Source organism: Cyclopterus lumpus, chromosome 19 (assembly GCF_009769545.1).
Source record: "Cyclopterus lumpus isolate fCycLum1 chromosome 19, fCycLum1.pri, whole genome shotgun sequence".
Lineage (NCBI taxonomy): Eukaryota > Metazoa > Chordata > Actinopteri > Perciformes > Cyclopteridae > Cyclopterus > Cyclopterus lumpus.
The window spans coordinates 6865714-6885534 of NC_046984.1; positions in this window are offsets into that span (position 1 = coordinate 6865714).

Consider the following 19821-nt stretch of genomic DNA (forward strand, 5'->3'; position numbering starts at 1 on the left):
GAAGAGACAGGTGTCTCAACAGCAACTGGTCTTTAAACATTTACCTGCACCTGCCTATGCTGAGGGGGGAAAATGGCTGTTTGATTCCATTACACTTCTATTACAGCTGTAGTTAATGGCTGTGTCACAGTCTATTAACTGCATTCATCTTTGCCTCTGATATATAACAGGACATCAGCGTTGAACAAAGACTGATGACTGTGGCTCCCTGCTTCGCCCGTTACAACTCATACCTTATTTCCATGCACGGGATGAGATGGGACACACTCACACACACACACACACACACACACACACACACACACACACACACACACGTAAGACATTCTGCACAGACACACGTGTGGCCTAAATTCTAATATACTGTAAACACAGTAACACATCCGTTTGTCTTTCTGTCCTCTCCACACTAACATCGCGGTGGCAGTGCGATGGTTTTGATCTAAAGACGTCAATATCTGTGGGATCAGAACACATGACTGTTTGAATATATTCAGCTTTGCAGAAAGAGAGATATCAAGTCCACACAACTGACTGTGTGTGTTAGCATACAGAACATACATGCATGCATCTGCGGCTTCATTCACAGCTCAATTCCAGACTGCTGCTGAAATCTGACTGCTGTGAATGACTGCTCAATTCAACAGCGTCAGTTACTCCGTATCATGTTAGGATGTAGAAGAGAGGTGTGCAGTAGATATTAGAGGCGTTTCCTGTGTGCCAATACTGGTAGGCTATAGGTAAATGCCAAACCACCTCAATGATGAAAGCGATCGTTAAAATATTTCACCTCTCTGCTCCACAATAGACAGGGAGTCTATACAGTGAAAGAATAGGTTAAATAAGTCTCACATGATTTTTATTGATCGAGAAACGTAGGCAAAAAAGATGTGCTCCTCCAACACAAAGAGGAGAGGCCATCTCTGTACAGACTCCGGATGATAATATTGTGAAAATTGTTGGGTATGTTTTAGTAATTTGAGCTCAGTGGGCTCTATGTGACGACATGTAATGTCTCTGAGCAGCTTCGAGAGAGGAAGTAAGTGCTCTCCAGTTTCAAAATCACACTCTAAGCAAAAAAAGGGGACATGGTATCTGCTTATTGCTATGGTAACGCTGCAGAATTTCAGTGTGAGATATCAAATATACCTTGAAATCAGTCCCTACTTACCATGTTAGTGTCCTCATTGCAACAACAACAAAAAATTCAAAAATCTTAATTTTCTGCACAATATAGCGAGTGAAAAAAGGGAGTGATTTAGGACGCAGCCTAGATTAAAGCCACATTTCCAACATGGAATTGAAAGACTACAACTCTGTGCATTTCTTTCCCTTTCACACTGATGCTAAAACATCCAATCAGCAATATTATATTCTGAGAGGGGAAAACCCTTTCGGCAGCAGTGAGCACATATCTGTATTTGTATGAGACAAAGGCAGACATGGATAAAGAGCTCCTTGCACGTTTAGTTAATTTCATAAGGGGATTATTCATGGTCTCCGCGGTGCCTTCAAATGAGCCACTCTGAGGCGAGGCTCTTATTGCTGCTCTGCTCCATTCTGGCTCTCGCATTAACCTATTTAGGGCAGCTCTTAGGCCTCTCCATCACCCCGATACTCTTCCACAATTTATGAGAACTAATCGATACGGAGTGCAGTGCCTACATGAAAAATGGTTCACATTAAAGAGAGCCCCCCCCCCAAGAGATACCACTCTCCAAATTAATATAACCTAATACACACCCGAGAACCCAGACCCTACAATAAGACAACAGAGCCTAGAGACTAATACCCTGTTAGAGCAGTTTTATTTCCCCCTTCCTCTTTCCTGCCATCGGCTACACCCTCTTATGAAGCTTAATCAAAAGCTAATTGTGCTAAAAAACAATGAAATAACTCATAGGACGTCAGCCAATACAGAGCTTATTGTTGGTTATCCTGTTGGCAGGAGTACCCAACAAAAATGATATTGTCACTTACCTATTAATGAAGACAAGTTTGCAGCCACTCTTTGGTCTATTTTAATTCATATTAATTCTCTGTCAGTCCTCGTTATGGGCATTATTAAACTGCATCCGGAAGCAAAACAAAGCTTTTGACCTGAGCAGGAGTTGGAATAAATCTCTTTCTGTCATTTAGCGGCTGTGAGCCGGCAAAATACCTTTTTTAAAAAAAAGCTGGCAGAGGAAGGTACGTGAGGAGAATTTAAAAGGAGCTGACAAGAGTTTGTAGAGTTTTGAATATATTTAAAAGTCTCGGTGCTAACTATGCAGATTCAAAGTGATCCAAAGTAGAATACGTAAGACAACTTGTGTTGCATACTGCAGTCAGACTATTGTCCCAACCTAGTCTGATAATATACCTTTTCACAAAGACACGTCACATGAGGGCTGCCCGATATGAGATATGGGGTACCGTTGTTGAATATTGTGAAATAAATAGATATTAATGTGGACTCAGGTCGGCCTTTCTGCTGCTCTCAACATATTGCTGAAATAGAACAAATTGCTTTTGAAAGGAAAATATTTCCAACATTCTTGAATGAATCAAACATTGAACTGAACACAAAATAAAAAATACAAATAAAATGTGTACTTACAATTTAAAAGGGAAGTGTTGTACTTTTCTTCATATAACTCAACATATCCCTGTCAAAGTTCTATCAGACTGAAATTACATTTTGTTTGACTTCATTCACTTTAAAAATGATTGTAAATCCATTACATTTGAATATAAAACCCTTCCAACGTTCTTCTCACTGCAGCAGCACAAGCTGTAACATAACTGCCAAAATTAACAGGGGTCAAAGAATAATAAACATAATTGTAGGTATGACATTTATACACAAACATGTAGAAATATGTCTCAGCATCAGCAGTTCTCATGCTGGATTATGTGAACTAAACCAATGCTGGGGATTTGCAATTTGTGAAATACCACTCTGATCAAGTATATGGTCCGACCTGTTTAACATAGCAATAGGCCTACCTATTTTACTTACATACAGTATATTATATATGCATACATATTTCCTGTGCATAAGAACACTTCTGCTATCGAAGTCAGGTTTTACATGAAGCAGCAGATACAAATTAATTACAGAAAATACAGAGATATCCGTTTATCCATCCACTGTAGTCTTAGTCAACCACAATGCATTGCAACCAGGGGTCATGTTGGATTTTTAATAAATGATATACAACAAACTGATGTTTTGCTCTTACTGTTATGTCACAATTTCCCTCCACACCTCCTGCACGAAAGTAACAAAGGCGATCTATTTAAAGACGGCCCGATCGCTAATGTTGTTTCGGAGAAGGTCGTGGATAATGACCACACCAGCAACTCGGCATCACAACACTGATTCGAACAGAATTAATGAGCAGCGGTCGGCTAATGAGGCTGAAACGCCACCATTCCAGTCAATTTCACCAAACAGTCGGCCCCTCGCTTCACATTGCAATCACGTGCAAGTACAAAATATACCTCATAGCTCTTCATGTAGATTCTATAAAAAGCTCAACTTCACTGGACAGTCGCTGCAATTTCATCAGCAGATCCTGCGCCCCCGACCAAGACAAACCAATCCTCCAATGTTCACAGTTGTTTCCATTCCAGGAAAGAGGGACCTACGCTAAATGACCCGTTCATTCTCAGTGGCTCCGTTGGCTCGTCCAGAGCTCCGGGTCAGTGGAGAGAGGCTAATCTGCCATGCTGTCTGTGTTTGTAGGGCAGTAACGGCACCGACTGAAAGTGGAGTGGATTCACAGCAGCCTACCTACTGGTCTAACTGCCAGTATGTCCGTCTGTCTGTCTGCATATCTGCTGATCTGACTGACCACCTGTCTGAACTGCCTGTCTGACTGCATCCATATTGTATTACCAAAATATCTGCCTGTTTCTGAAAACCTGGCCATTTGAATTAGGAGCTGAAGGCTGAACTGTGAGACTACCTGTCCGTCTGTCTGAGTGCCAGAGCGTTTGACTACCTGTCTCTCTTCCCACCTACTTGTGTCAATAGCGGTCTGCCTGTGTCAGTGATTCACACACAATCACATCAAGCAACAGAGTCTGAATTATTGACAGCGGTTTTATTTTTTCGAAAAAAAATCACGAACACAACCCGGCCGTCACTCGTCAAATGCTGAAAATGAAACCGTGCGAAGCGAAGTACAGTTTGCACCTGACAGAACGGCCCACCGCATATACCATGTGAGTCACAACAAATCATTTATTTCAAACTCTCTATCCCTCGAACCAAAGTTATTTACTACTTCAAGTTTACTGTCGATATGAATGAACAATCAAGGTGAGAAGCTCAGTGCCACTGTAATAATCAGAGCGAGGGAAACTGGCCACAGGTAGCACTAAAATGGTTCTCTCGGCGGGGGAATAAATTGTATGTGGTGCATTATTATTATTATTGTTTTTTGTATTAGGTCAAAAATACATTGTAAAGCATTTGTTGCAGCAAGAGGGAATAGCACATATATTTCTCACTGGGATAATGTGCAGCAGAGCTTCTTCCCCTGCATGTCGTCCCCATAAATATTCAGGCCCACGGTCCAGGGGTCATGTTGGGCGAAAGGAAAGCAGTGGTTATTCAAACAGTGTTTTGCTGGTGTGTTGCAAAAGGTTGATATAGGTCATGTTGACTGAATAGCCTGACAGCCTGCCTCTTTTCTTCTGTACATCATTTTAAAAAGTGTCCTCTGTTTAACTTCTCGAAACTTTAGGAGACGATATTCACGCAAAGCACCCCTGTAATACAGCAACAGGCAGAGCCCCCTGTTTCAAGTCTTTATGCTAAGCTAAGCTACCCTAAACAGCTATGGCGAGGGAATAATTGTCATTTTTGTATTTAGTTTTGAACAGATTGAAGAAACAAGATTAATCATGTCTTACCAAAATGCAAAACTATTCAGAATTTCCTAAATATTTACCTTTTTACACATTTTCGCTTCTGACCGTGTGTTCTTCCTTCCTTCTTTTCGTTGTCCTTCCCTCACTCTGCTTCTTTTTTTTTTATATATCTCCCTTCTGAAAGGCACGACCCGTTCAATTAGCCATCTGCTTGCCTGGCCGGCAGCAGCAGAAGCGGTGTGACCGGCCACTTTGATGGTGCGACCCCGGGGATCAGGACAGGTGAGTGGGCTGCAATCAGGCACTTTGATTACTCCCTTAACCACTGCAGAGCAACCAATTTACCACAGGGTTACCACTGAACCTATTAACCTGTTAGCTTGCACAGCCACCCGCGAGAAGATTGGATGCTGGAGGAAGGATGTAACGTGCTGTTTTCTAATGGAAATCATGTCATGTGTGCCCTTCAGGTGAAGGAAAATAAGATCTAGAGGTGGTGTGTGTGCACGGGACTCCGGGATACATGGATACAGTCATCAACGCTGTAATCGGGAACATAATCCAAGAGATTACTGGCACTTCAGTCTCTGTTTCTCTCCGATCCTCATAGTTTATGTTAACTCATAGTGTTTTTTTGTGATCCAAACTCATTAGATCACGGCTTCTTTTTACTGCAGCAAAAAAAAGTCTTGTGGAATTTAGATATATTTAAAAATGATGCATCAGCGTACGGTCCGAGGGTTTACCTCTGTGTGAGTACGTGTGAACAAGGTCAGTGAGAACAGTAATTAGCTGCTAGTAGGCCTCACTGATTATGTTGGTAATTATTTTTTCCTATGCACTTTCCTATACATGTTTTCCATCATTATAGGGAATGTTTGAATGTTCTCAGCTAATTAAAATATTAGAGATAACACATAATATAACGTTCCCTAATGGCTAAAAATAATATTGTGTGGTAAAAATGAGTTATTATTACTGTCATAAAAGCTGAATAGCAGATTCCTATTATATGATTATTTTACAGAAGGCTATAGTTAATATGGTTATACAACTGTGTATAAAATATTCCTCTGAGTCGGAATGAGCTCATATTATGATGTCAAGCCCACTGCAATGTTAATTAACGCAATGACTCAAAAAGAAAGAAGACAAAACGAAGAAGACTTTCTGTGCCATTTTCATGCTATAATGCTGGAAATGATGGTGCTACTGTGAACAATTTCAGCTCTACTTTGGAGTCAATTACATCAGGCTACACTCCAATGGGATAAATGAGCTCACAGAAGAAAAGGATGTCAGCGGGGGGACAAATGAAAGAAGGGAGGAATCTGTTGGTTGCAACGCAGACCTCTCTCAGATCAGAGCTGGGTGAGATTTTACTATAAGATTAACTTTGAATGTTAGTGTCTTTAAAATAACTAAATCCTGCTTCTACACTGTTGTAACAAGGCCCTGGAGTGATGCAAGAAGTATAGCTGCTCAAGGAGTTCAACATTGGGTGGTGCACATGGCGTTTTCAAAGCAGCACAAGTGGAGCGATCACAGGAAGAAGTGGAACCTTTGCATAGCCAGAGAAAAAAAGACAAAGAAAACAGCACCACCTTCAGAATTTCAAACTTCATGTCACAACTCAGGAACTGCAGGATTGGACCCATACGCCAACAAGACAGGCAGAAAGGATCAATTCAGATTCAGAGTGTACCTATAATATAGTTTTATATATATTTATATATGATATATTTGCTAAGAACTAAGACTGAACACAGGGGGAAAGAGCAACCGCCTGGCTCTCTCCAAAGGTAATACAATCAGCGTACCAGCCCCTCTAAAGTTAACCAAGCTATATGTTGTTTGTGTAATGTACAAAAACCTACCAAAATAGTGTAAAGATGATGTTGAGGGATTATGTGCCAGACTATTCCTTGGCTTGGCCAAGTGACTTCCAGGAAATTACACAGCCCATGAACCCCAATGCCAAAGCACAAATTATTGTATTTATACAGATTAATGACAAATGAAATGAAACGTGTTATTCTGGGAGCTTCAGAAGTGTCGGTAGGTGTCATTTGAACAGATCATGTTACAGGTCACTTTGTTTGTGCTAAGCTAAGCCAAGCAGCTGCTGATGGTAGCGATCACCATCACAGACATAAGACAACGGTATCGATCTTCTCATCTATCTCAGCAAGACAATGAACAAGTGTATTTCCCACAATGTCAAACTATTCTTTGAAACAATCTGTCTCTTACTTTTTGGAATTGAATACTGAATATTTATAGAGTGCCACTTATAATAATATAATAACCCTGAGCTCTAGGGTCACCTGCAGGTGAAGCTCAACACCTCTTGAACCAAACTTAAGTCTTCCGAGTATAACTCTGCACGTCTAACCTCTAACCTACTTCCACATGCAGCACAGAAATAGATCAAGCTCGAGCACTCTCATATACACTCATATGCTATCTTGGTCAGTCACACGTATTAACTCTGACCATCCAGAATTATATATCTGCATTTAATTTAGAGAGACTCCATCCACTGTATGCGTGTCATGAATCCATAAGTGTCTCTAATTTGGGATGGAGAAAGGAGAGCAGGAGCAAGGTGACCCCGTCTGTGTTCTTAATCATCAGCTGGTCTGGATGAGGTTAAGAATGGAAATTGGTTTGGCTCTGTAGTGAATCTATTATCATATCTCCTCACCCTTCTGCCCCTCCTTCTTTTGTTTCTCATCTCTGTCAGACACCATTTTACATCTCGCTCGCTCTCCTCGTCCACCCGTCACTTCTTTGTCATTCATTGTTCTTTCCTCACGCTCACTTTTTCTTTCTCTGTGAGGTAAAAACTGCCTCAGCATATTGATAATGGGATTTATTCTAATAGACCCCCTTCAAAGCGAAGGACGCTCTGCGACACATGCGCTGACTGTATTGAGTCATGTAGGTGTCTGCATTCTTCCACCGGTCTGAATAATCTGCAGGACAATTGCTGATCACAAATCGGACACTTCTTTTGTGTTTTCATCGGCAGTGTCTCAATTATCAGCTTTTGGCAACATGCTGCTAGACAGAAAAAAGAAAAAAAAAGACTTCCCTTTTTTCCACCCATTCACACAACCAAGTGACAGTTCACACACAGCACGGGGTTTCTTTTCACTACAAATGCTTTTTGGTTCATTAGGAGTCGGTCGGAGTGACCGACTGCCTGTGGCTTGTTGATCTAATTAAACCATTGCATCTAATTAGGGGCTGTATCACGGCTCAGTTCACAGCTGTAGCAGTTGTAGCATCAGAAAGAAAGAGGACACACTGTCAGCATTCAAATCCCTGCTCTCCGTCTGCACACCCGAGTATAAAGTCGTACAGGAAGTATAAGTGCCTCCAACGGTGGCAGCAGAGTCCACATGTGAACACATTTAGTGCAACAGAACATGTGTACTCGTGCCTGATATCACCAATAATCCGTCCAGCACACTCATTGGTTGAAAGATTAGAGTTCCGCTCTTCCCCTGAGTTTATCATAGTTATAAATTCATGTTTGGTAAACAATAGACAAAGATTAAAAGTCAATACCCCAATGCAATCAAGCAAAATGAACAAAATAAACTAATTATAGCATGTGAGGGAAATCAGAAAAATTGCTGAATGAAAACACTGATTTAGAAAACCTTTCTATCTCTGGGCGTATGTTAATTTGTTCACACTGATTAGGACATATATGAGGCAATTATAACACTCTGTTATTTTACCTTACGGTACTTAATCATTCTGATAAGAAGGTACAGAGGTGATAAAGGGCTGCAACTAACTATCATTTTTAATTTTCTATTAATCTGATTGCTTTCCGATTAATCCATCAGTCATACAGTCTCTGAAATGTCAAACAAATTAGGAGAAAATACCCATCACAACTTCCCGGAGCCCCATGTGACACCTTCACAAACAGCCAAACAACAACAGGAGGACACATGATGAAGATCCTGTCTAAATAAAGGTTAAATAAATGTAAAAAAATGTAAAAAAAGTTTGTTTGGCTAATGCCGATGTTCACTGAGGAATAGAAAACCTTGAGACTCACCACATTCAAACAGCCCTTACGTGTTCGTGCAGAGCCAGTTGCACATGGCAAGGGAAAAGAGCAGCTCTGTCCAAACGGACGATGCCATTAAAACACACATCTCACACAGCAAAGACATTCTGCCTTTCTTGAGGAGTTTGTTTTTCCCCCACAAAATCTGAGGCACCTCCTCCACAAGGATTTATTTATCGACTCGGCGCTCTCGGAGCTGATGTTCACCTGAGAGGACGTTTTAAGAAGTCTCAGTCCACAGATATCCTGCATCAGCAGTGTCGGTTTTGTAAACAGCTCGGCCGTGAAGTAGCCGAGCAGGAAGTGGATGAAGTGCGGGGGAAATGTGCAATGTCAAGTGGAGGCCAGAGACAACATTAACCTTTCCATTGCCTTAGGAAAGGAGTCTCTGCGAGGTGAAGGAGGTTACGCTACCAACTGGAACCACAATGGAGTTGGCATGCAGTCAAAAAACTGTGGGCGTTGTTTCGCTTGGTAAAAGCAATCACGCATTGCTTCATTTTTGTTTAATTTGGGGTCTCCGGGGCTAATGGGCAGTGAGTTCATCTCACGCCTCCCTTCCGAAATGACCCCGGGAATCCAGAATCTGTTGAAGTTGTTTATATTTCTAGCTGTTTATGCAACACTGTTTTTTGCCTGGGTCCAGACCTTTGCATCCGCCCACTCCACCGAGTTCGAGTTGATAGATTCCTCTTGCAAGCTGACATGCAACAGTGGTTTCCCGTTTATAAAAAGTAATCGACCAATAAGCGCAACGGGGGGGGGGTGGGGGGGGACGGACACCCACTATTAGCCACCCAGTACCAGGGGCGGGACTAATGACACCTCCAGTTGTGCGCCAGAACCGAGGAGTAACAATAACAACCATGTAGCCCACGACAGACGACACTGACGATGCTTTCTAGGCTGTTCTAAATTGATTAAATGTAATGATCACTTTAAAATCCAAACAGAAGTCTGCTTTGATGCCTTTAGTGTGATTTGTTAATTAATTACACGACTGGGTGTCAATTGTTAAATTGAGCCATTGATTTGGTGGCAGAACTGACGCACAGCTTGAACTATTAAAGATGTTTTGAATGGAGCAGTAGACGATTTGTATTGATAGTGATTGCAACGTAAATAACGTACTTCCTCTTATCCCTGTCAGTCACTGCATCGCTGTGATATCTGTGCAACAAAACAAATGTAGAAACAAAGTGACCTTTGCAAATATGATTATGTTGACACAACATGCTTCTCTCAGTTGTGGAACATGTTGCCATATGTTCACACTGTGAGCAACGTGATCAACAAGTCACTTGAGGCCCATTCATATCCTACAGAGCTCAGTGAGCGAGGTAAACAGTGACGCATTCATCAGGCAAAGAGATCGATGTTTCCCTTCAGAGCTGCAAAGGTGGAGACCAAAACAGAGCTAAAGGGAGAATGAATATTTAGGAGAGGTAGCTTACTGCCATTTAAAACCTTCAACTTGACTACCATTCATCTAGTTGAAATGGTGCATGGCGTGTGGTTGCATCTCTGGGGGTTGATTTTAACACATCAAAATGAAGTTCTAAAAGAAAATACAAGCAGGCCCTGGGGTCCAAAATGGCTGGAGGTGCCTTCGGAGATCACCTTGTCCTGGCACACAGCAAGACACACAGCAGCCCGGCCTCCCGTCACATTAGAGAAGTGTGAGTGCACTTCACAATTAACCCATTCGTGTCTGGACTACATTAGAAGTGCCTCATTCTCCAAAGTGTTTTTTTTTTTTTTCCTGTGAGGGGATAATTTTCCTGTGTGCTAGCTTGCTACCACGATGACTGTGACGAAATAGCCATGTTTAAAATAAATAAATGAATAACGTGATAACATGCAGGATGATGATACAAACAGATGCTACAAGAAAGGCGTCACATCCTAACCATCCGTCACACACTTTACCAATTTCCTTCTCTTTCTGCAATTGAATGAGCTTGAGTCGGTGGGAAGATATCAATAGCAGGAAATAACATGATTCACTGCACTGCAATTAGAGATTCAGCGAGATGAAAAGAGAAGATTTGCTCTTCGACACAGGTCACCCACAGAGAAACACAAATACTATCTAAATGTCATCAGGCACACTGTAGCTGCAGAGCCTCGTTTGAGAACGTATACAGTGAATTCATTATTTTCATCTATTTTCATCTCAGCACCATTATAACTCTGTCAAAGGACTGTGACTCACAGAAGAAGAGAAAATTGGAAAGCAAAGTAAAAAAATGTCACGGCCACGGAAAGGGTTCGATTTCTTTCCTCAAACCAGAACTGCTCTCCGGAACAAACAGAGGCCGGTATTAATTTGTCGAAGCAAATTTCTGCGACGATCAAACGGCACAAGCTCTTTACAAGATATGACAAACTGGGAGATTTAAAGAAACAACAACAAAAAAACATCTCCTGCTTTATCTCTCCTCCTCGGACATGGTGGCTGAAGCTATCGCAGCACACATCAGTAATTACTGCAGGTTGTCAACACTTTATCACCGAGGTCCCGTGGGCTCCCGCTGCGAGAGGCCGGATGCGATTGCACACATGCACACTCACACATGCATGAGTGTGTAGACGAGTGTGGACACAGATGCGCCGGTTGCCACACAAAGTCACTCACACACACATGGAGCCTCAAAGACACACGTGTCAGTGTAACAGTACGTCACCTCTCTGTCCTTCATGATAACGCTTACTGCCCTAAGGAAGGTAGTGTATGGCTCTTTTAGTGACTCACACATGACACACACACACACACACACACACACACACACACACACAGCAGCCATTCATTAACTGAATTGCTTGTGGAGTGGCCAGCCAATTACTTTCTATAAATATCGTGTTTTTTTCTAATTCTATTAGTGTTCTCTCACTTCTTTGGTACTGTGCAACATTAGCATAAAAAATGGTAAAAACAAATTATCTTTTAGCCACTGACATTTATTTTACAGATGCAAATCTATCGAGTGTAACATCGAGTTTAGTTTCGTACACTCAGCACAAGAAACCAGGTGAGGTTATACCTGCTGCCATCAGTTGTCAGCAGCTTATCAAAAATAATTCATCCAACCGCTGAGGTCACGTTGTAAGTCATTTCCAGTGTGATTCACAGCCCTCGGGTGCGCACGCACGCACACAAACATGAAAGCGCAAACTGACGCGTGCACACGGATCCTCCACACTGGTAAATTTGATTCATGAAAAGTGACAACGGCATCAGTGTTTTTAATTATTAAGAGGGACAACTCCATGGGAGTCCTCTCTCAATCCTCCCGCAAAGGTAATGGGGTTATTTGTTGTGGCGGAGGCCCTTAAACTTTGATTCATTTGACAACCGTCCCTTGTGTCAAGTGGAACAGAAACGGCAGGTAGATAGCGCGGCTATTCCCAGTGATACACTGACATTGACCCACCTTACCGGAAAGTTCTTGAACACACACACACACACACACACACACACACACACACACACACACACACACACACAATGAAACCCATTTAATCTCCCAGCATGTGTTAAAATCCCTCTTATTGAGATACTGACACTATTACAGGAGCTGAAGGTCAAGGAGTGAAACCTTTTAAATTGCACCTCAGTTGAATTGAATAAAAAAAACAACACACACATTTGGAGGTTAAATGAAAAGGTTCCATCATCCCACTCACACTGTACTATGCTTCCATTAAACCAAATGTCAGCACACGTCATATCTCATGTTGATTCAGAATTAAAAATGTTACTGCAAATGCATCCTAACATGGTGGCACGCAGTGTTTATCATTCAAGGCATCTGTCACGGTGCAGAGGGGTAGCGAAGGCACAGCGCTTCAATCTGTGCTAATTACAACCCTACTGTGAAGGTACACTGTACTCTGAAAGCCTTTCACTGCTCCTCTGGCAGGACTGCAGGAGCCCCGAAACAAATTAGTGTAATAGCTGGAAAGCGCTTTCTAAGCAGTGGCAGAGGTCAACAAGCTGGAAACACACTCTGGTACGCTGGACAAGGACAAAGCGGAATATGGCTCATGTCATTGACTATGGATGTGCCTGAACACAGGACAAATGTAGATTCAGAAGCTCAGCATAATATCAAAATGACATTAACTCTACTGCACAGCGTTGTTTTTGAAGTCCAAAGTTATGAAGCAAATACTATCTCGGGCTGACAAAGGGTGAAGGGTGTCTGAAATATGCACCTTATGGATACTTATTTACGTGATACGGTGCCAAAAGACTGAATATAAAAAAATATGATCCCCCTCACCAGCTAATGAAGACGTGGAAATAAAGAAACATGATTGTTTTGGTATTGTAACCTAGAGGTATATGGTCAAATAAGTACGGTAAAACAAATGTAAGATCAGTTTGGCTGCTCATCCCTGTGGTTCTCAAAGCGGATCCAGGGACAGCCAGAGGTCCTTGAGTGGGGAGAATCATCTATTTTCACTATAGTTTCATCCATAAGTAACATAATGACAGCACGTTAGTCACAGGGTTCATACAGTTACTGTACTAAAACATCGAAAAGCAAAAATTCTATCAGCCCTGCAACAAAACCGTATTTGTGTCAGTTTCAGGGTCCTTGACGTGAAAAGGTTTGGAATCTACTGGCTTAGCCTGCATATTGTTCATATATTCAAACTGTCAACACTAGACATGAAAAATATTGTTCATATATTCAAACTGTCAACACTACAAATGAAAACTCCTCTAAAATGAGGACTACTCAATGTGTATGACCAGGGTACGCATAGAACTGGGAGGGCAGGTAAAGGTGGAAAAAATACGGATTTTATTCACCCAATAATATCTACAAGTGTTATGATGGTGAAGAAAATCAAAACAAAGTGACAAATCAGAATAAATAAGTTCAACATAATTGTGTTAAGGTCTACAAAACGCATTAACCAGAATTTAGGCTCAACAACATAATGAGGGCTCTATTAAACAAGAGACACTCCTGGTCCGCCATCTACTGTATTGGGGTGTAAAAAATAAAAATATTACATTTAAAAAAAATTAAACCTCTTTCCACTCAATTCTGTTTCTTTTATAAACAAGGTGTTTACTGATCAGACCAAAGCATCACCTTCACTGTTACGTCACACACTCCCCTCCTTCTGGTATCGCGCCATGAGAGCGTGATAAAAAGTCGCCAGTTGTGTTATGGACGGTGAAGTGATACACAAGTTCGCTGGATCGCTAGGTCCAGAAAGTGCCGTGAGAGTTCATTTATTACGATTTATGATTATGATATTTTCTCAATCTTTTAGTTATTTTTTGAGTTGTGTTTGGAGCATGTACACGTAGATTATTACGGGAAGTTCTGACCAGAAAGCAACACATGATATTTACTTTTTTATTGTAAAAAAACAAGAATAACAAATTAATGAATCAAGTTAATCAAAGTGGCAGAGAAAAACTGAGGGAAAAAAACTTCATATTCAACTATTGTTGGGTAGATTTGGAAGTGGACCAGGTGATTCAGGTCGCCGCCTCTCCAACACCTTCCCCCGGTCCAGGAGCGACGTACCGCGTTCCGGTAAGGATCCAAGGGCGGAGACATCAGGCTGGTGGATTATAATCCATATACTAATCATAATCATAATATTATTATTATTATTATTATGTATAATATTATTATTATAATGTGCAGAGGTCTCCTCTTCATCGACCCTCTTATTTGGGACAACCTCTTCCTCATTACTATTATGTATTCTATTATTGTGTATTATTATTATTATTATTATTATTATTATGTATAATAGTATTATTATTAGTGCTGGGCAAAGATGAAAAAAATGTATCGATTAATCGCATGATTTTTCTGTGATTAACAGCGATTAATGACATTATGCGAAAAATTCAAGAATTAATTAAAAACTAGTGTATTACACACTTTTATTTTAAAGTTATGTCATCAGAAGTTAACATACAGAATATAAATCTGTTTAAAAACACATACGTATATATGTATACTAGTATTATTGTGTATTATTATTATGTATTATATTATTATTGTGTACTATTATTATTATTGATATTATGTGCTGAGGTCCCCTCTTAATTGACCCTCTTCCTGTTATTTGGGACCTCTTCCTCATCAACGATTTCACAGTGAAAAACAACCAATCGCTGAGTCAAACAACTTCAACTACATCAGCGCGGAGATATTCCGCACAGCATCCAAGCACACGCTTACTGAGGGTCGTGTCTACTATGCCAAGGTGACTCATTGCCAAGTACGGATGCTGCAGAATTTGGCTCCGAGTTATCCTTTCAGCCGCATCCACCGGCAGCATCTTGGTGGGGCAATCCATGAAATTGGCCCGGTTCACTACTATCAGCCTCGGCATCTTCCCCAGATCATTTATGAGACGCCTTGTGGAGGATCAGAATAAAACAAAACAGTGAGAACTTGTTTGTGCGTTCTGACGTTCAAGTCATAAAAGCCTGTTTTCCAAAAGAGACATCCTACCTTCGCCAGGTACTTCACGCTTGTAATCGTGCGACGCCTGCCAGTCAATTTTCTCACTTCGACTGCAAACTAAGGAGAATAAATATTTGAGTTAGCTTCTTCTGAATGCATTGACACATACATGTATAAACTCGCCTAGATGTAAATATAATGTTACCGACAATTGCCTCAGCGGGGTTCCCAGTCAGGGTTGAGATTGCTCGGGTGTGTGATCGCACGTCATCTGCACTTGTTGTTGCCCACGTCATCATTCATTCATTTGTAAAGGTGTGTGTTTGTCCACCTGAGTACGGATATGCTGAAGCTCAGGAAGGCCAACACTCTGGATCTTAGGGCGAGACATACACAAGAATGTATTCTGAAGACATTTCAGTTGTTTTGTTTGATGGGACAGAGATATAAAAAAGGGTTATGGTTTTATTGTTTTGAATTGCTGGACCCCAACTGGTGCACAATGAAGTGAGCACTAGTTTCAAGCAAGAACAAAAATTGCAATAAACTCAACACTTAAAGGACAGTATGGAACACCTAACTTAAAATACTTTTAAACCTTACAGTAATCAAGTAACGTTTTAATGTTTTATAGACTGCTCAAGTGATTGTGGAGGCTGTAGTTTGGGGTGCCATTGAATTGTAGTCTGTTGTACTGAAGCCATTGAATTGTAGTCTGTTGTACTAAAGCCATTGAATTGTAGTCTGTTGTACTGAAGCCATTGAATTGTAGTCTGTTGTACTGAAGCCATTGAATTGTAGTCTGTTGTACTAAAGCCATTGAATTGTAGTCTGTTGTACTAAAGCCATTGAATTGTAGTCTGTTGTACTAAAGCCATTGAATTGTAGTCTGTTGTACTGAAGCCATTGAATTGTAGTCTGTTGTACTGAAGCCATTGAATTGTAGTCTGTTGTACTAAAGCCATTGAATTGTAGTCTGTTGTACTAAAGCCATTGAATTGTAGTCTGTTGTACTGAAGCCATTGAATTGTAGTCTGTTGTACTAAAGCCATTGAATTGTAGTCTGTTGTACTAAAGCCATTGAATTGTAGTCTGTTGTACTAAAGCCATTGAATTGTAGTCTGTTGTACTGAAGCCATTGAATTGTAGTCTGTTGTACTGAAGCCATTGAATTGTAGTCTGTTGTACTAAAGCCATTGAATTGTAGTCTGTTGTACTAAAGCCATTGAATTGTAGTCTGTTGTACTAAAGCCATTGAATTGTAGTCTCCCTCTGTGTTGTAATTCAAGCTTCTCTGTGCTTTGTTTACATAAATGGACGATCACCGTTATACCTAAAAGTCAATTGACAAACACCTATTAATATTCTGCAGGTTGCTTAACTTTAACCATCAGAACTGTAACTAATACATGTATTTCTGAATATTCTCTTCACATTGGCTTTCTTTAGCTACCAGTGCAGTATTTGAATATTACTTCACCTTAAAAATCTCATTACCAGTGTGGTACTACATGCTACGCAAACAGCCAACCGTGAAAAAATAACCAGGAAATCCATCTGTGCCTGTCTAAAATCACGCTGCTATCTATTTGTTTATCCCTCAAAATGCATCAGCAAACCAAATTAAAACTCATATCTTTGTGCTCCAGGCTTCCCAATATTATTTTCAATCAAGGATTATTCAGCGTTCGGTTGTTACATTTCTGAACGGTGGGGCTGCAATTCCAGCATGCAAATATACAGTTAGGCCAAGAGGAAATATTAATTGCATATTCATATTGATCTCATCTGCTAATTTAATTAAGACAAAAACATCTGCATTAAACATATATATACCAGTCAGAACATAATCATTCAAAAGTTTGTGTATTCAAATTTTAAACTGTACAGAAAATATCACATAAAGGTAAAATATGTGATCTGCCGCTGCTGCTTCTTTTGGTGTAATAATAATCACGGATGATTTGAAAGCAGCGATTATCACATGAAACCAGCTGCCGGTTGCACCTGCTGGATATGCATTCAGGGAGAGATGAGGGTCAAATCCTGGACGTCCGACTCTAAAATGAGTCTGTGTTTCGCTGCACCAGGGAGGTTTGTACTTGGTTCATTGGGTCAGCAATCTCATTTCAAGTTGCCAATATAAATGTAACTGTATTCCTCCTCTGAGTCCGCTTGAAATGTTCCTTTTCATGTCTCAAATGACGGTTCAAAATGTCCCCATACAGGTTTCAAGAAAAGGAGAATTAATCAGGGATGGAGCGGCCATTGAGGTCATGTCCTTGGTAATATTTCTAGTAATGTGGGTGTTTTGAGGAAAAGTTAACATTCTAAGATTACCCACTTATAACACGTTTTTATGGATGCTTCTGATGTTCATTTTAGACAAAATACCCTCAAATTTGATATATATATATATTTATTTTTGTATTTCTGTTTTTGTCTCCACTAACTCCTGAAATATCTTCCGCTTTACCTGCAAAATGCTCTTCTCTCGTCTCCCAAAACAATGAGAACAAAGATGTTCAAATGCTTCGTAGAGCTGAGGTGAACTGCTGAGTCGGGTAATAATTCTCTGTAAGGTCCTCACCAATAGCAATCCCTTTTACATTAAACAAAACCATGTCATCAATTGTTAGTATAAAAGCAATGGCAATGGCAGCTTTATTTTCATTTTGTGCTGACAGTGTATACACATATATATATATATATATATATATATATATATATATATATATATATATATATATATATATATATATATATATATATAACCGTTAGACTTTTCTGTTGACCAACTTAACCATAAAAACATAGCCACCAAATTCACCCACAGTATATATGTTCCCATGGTCAGTTTAAAATCCCCATGTCACATTAACAAGACCTTTCAAGGGTTTCATGTTCCCAGCAACGTATATTTCTCTCAGTAAATAATTGAAATCACTCCCCGACAGCTTCTTGAAATGCATGGCCTCAAATTTGCCGGCAAAAGGTTTTTCTTGTTTTTTTCTTTAGACATTCATATCTCCAAAGTAGCTGAACATATTTTACTATTAAAAATGCATTTTAAAAGTCCTTCTCCCTGCAGTTTGCTAATTGAACTGTAAAGATAACCCGTATCAATTTCTTACAATGATAGTTGATAACAAAAACAATGGACCCTGGGAACACAAGGCTGACCCCATTGGTTTTAAACTGCGAGCTCATTTAATTTTCGGTTGCACATAGTCTCCTGTTGAATATATTAAGAAATTTGATTTTGGTGTCCACGTTCGTCCGCCAAGTCTAGAACGAACATATCCCCTGAAGCTCCTGATGCTCATACCTTAATAATCCTCCCGTATAAGAGGTATTATAAAAGAGACTAATTTTGAACAAAGAACTTTTTGTTACCTTTTAGATTTTACTATCAACAATAACAAGCGTAATTTCTTCTGCAGGTCCATTAATTCTGTCACTTTCTTATTATTCCCTATCTTTCTTCTCACACTCATCTTCCAGTGCCTTTAAAGTCAGAAGGTCTCTTTTGATCTACAAATGCCAGCGTGAAGCGTATCGTCATCAGCTCTCCTCTTTCCCAGCGCTTCTCTATCGTGTCTCTTTCTCTGCCTCTCAGCGCGGATGCCGAAGCAGAATTATACACCAGGTCAGGACTAAAAAGTGGGTGTGGAACATTTTCTCATATTCATCAAGATGCACCTGCTGATCCTTCTGTCTTATTCTGTTTGTTGTCTCCAGTTTTAGAGGGATTCACGGCTGTCCCTCAAACTGACACTGAGCCTTCAGACACAAACGTCAGACTTTTTGAAGGTTATGTGTAGAAATAATGGGCATCCTGGAAACGCCGTTGACCTAAGACGCCTGCTACATCCTGGCAGCGGGTTCAGCCTCGGACCTTTTCAGACATTCGTTTGGTCTCTACGAGGCTTGGGGCGATATAACAAGATATCAACGGTGACTGTTGGCCACGATAACAGTCCTCACCTGTCCGCCACAACAGAAAGATATTTAGCTTTACATTCAGTCTCCCTCTTTATCCTCTTTCTAGGGATCAAATTCAATAAAACCCTCATTTGGCCAACAAGCAGAAATGTTTTCTGCTGTTTGTCTTGCAGCCGCCCGTCCTCGTCCACTGCAGTCGATGCCATAGAGTAGTCTGATGAATGAAACAATACTAATTGTTTACTGGTCAGAGGGCTGTTACCCAGTGTATTGTTAAAGGCCTGCCCCTTCTCAACAGTGGAGTGAAAGGGATTTAGGGAACAACTAATACGTCTGTCAGTGTATATTGAGTTGTTTGGTTTATAGTTATTAGTAAGGGGAGCAGCTGTGTTGTTATAAGTTATTTTGAAGCTGCTAGTCCCACTACCACTCCAGCCAACACACAGATGGACTATTAAACACAATATT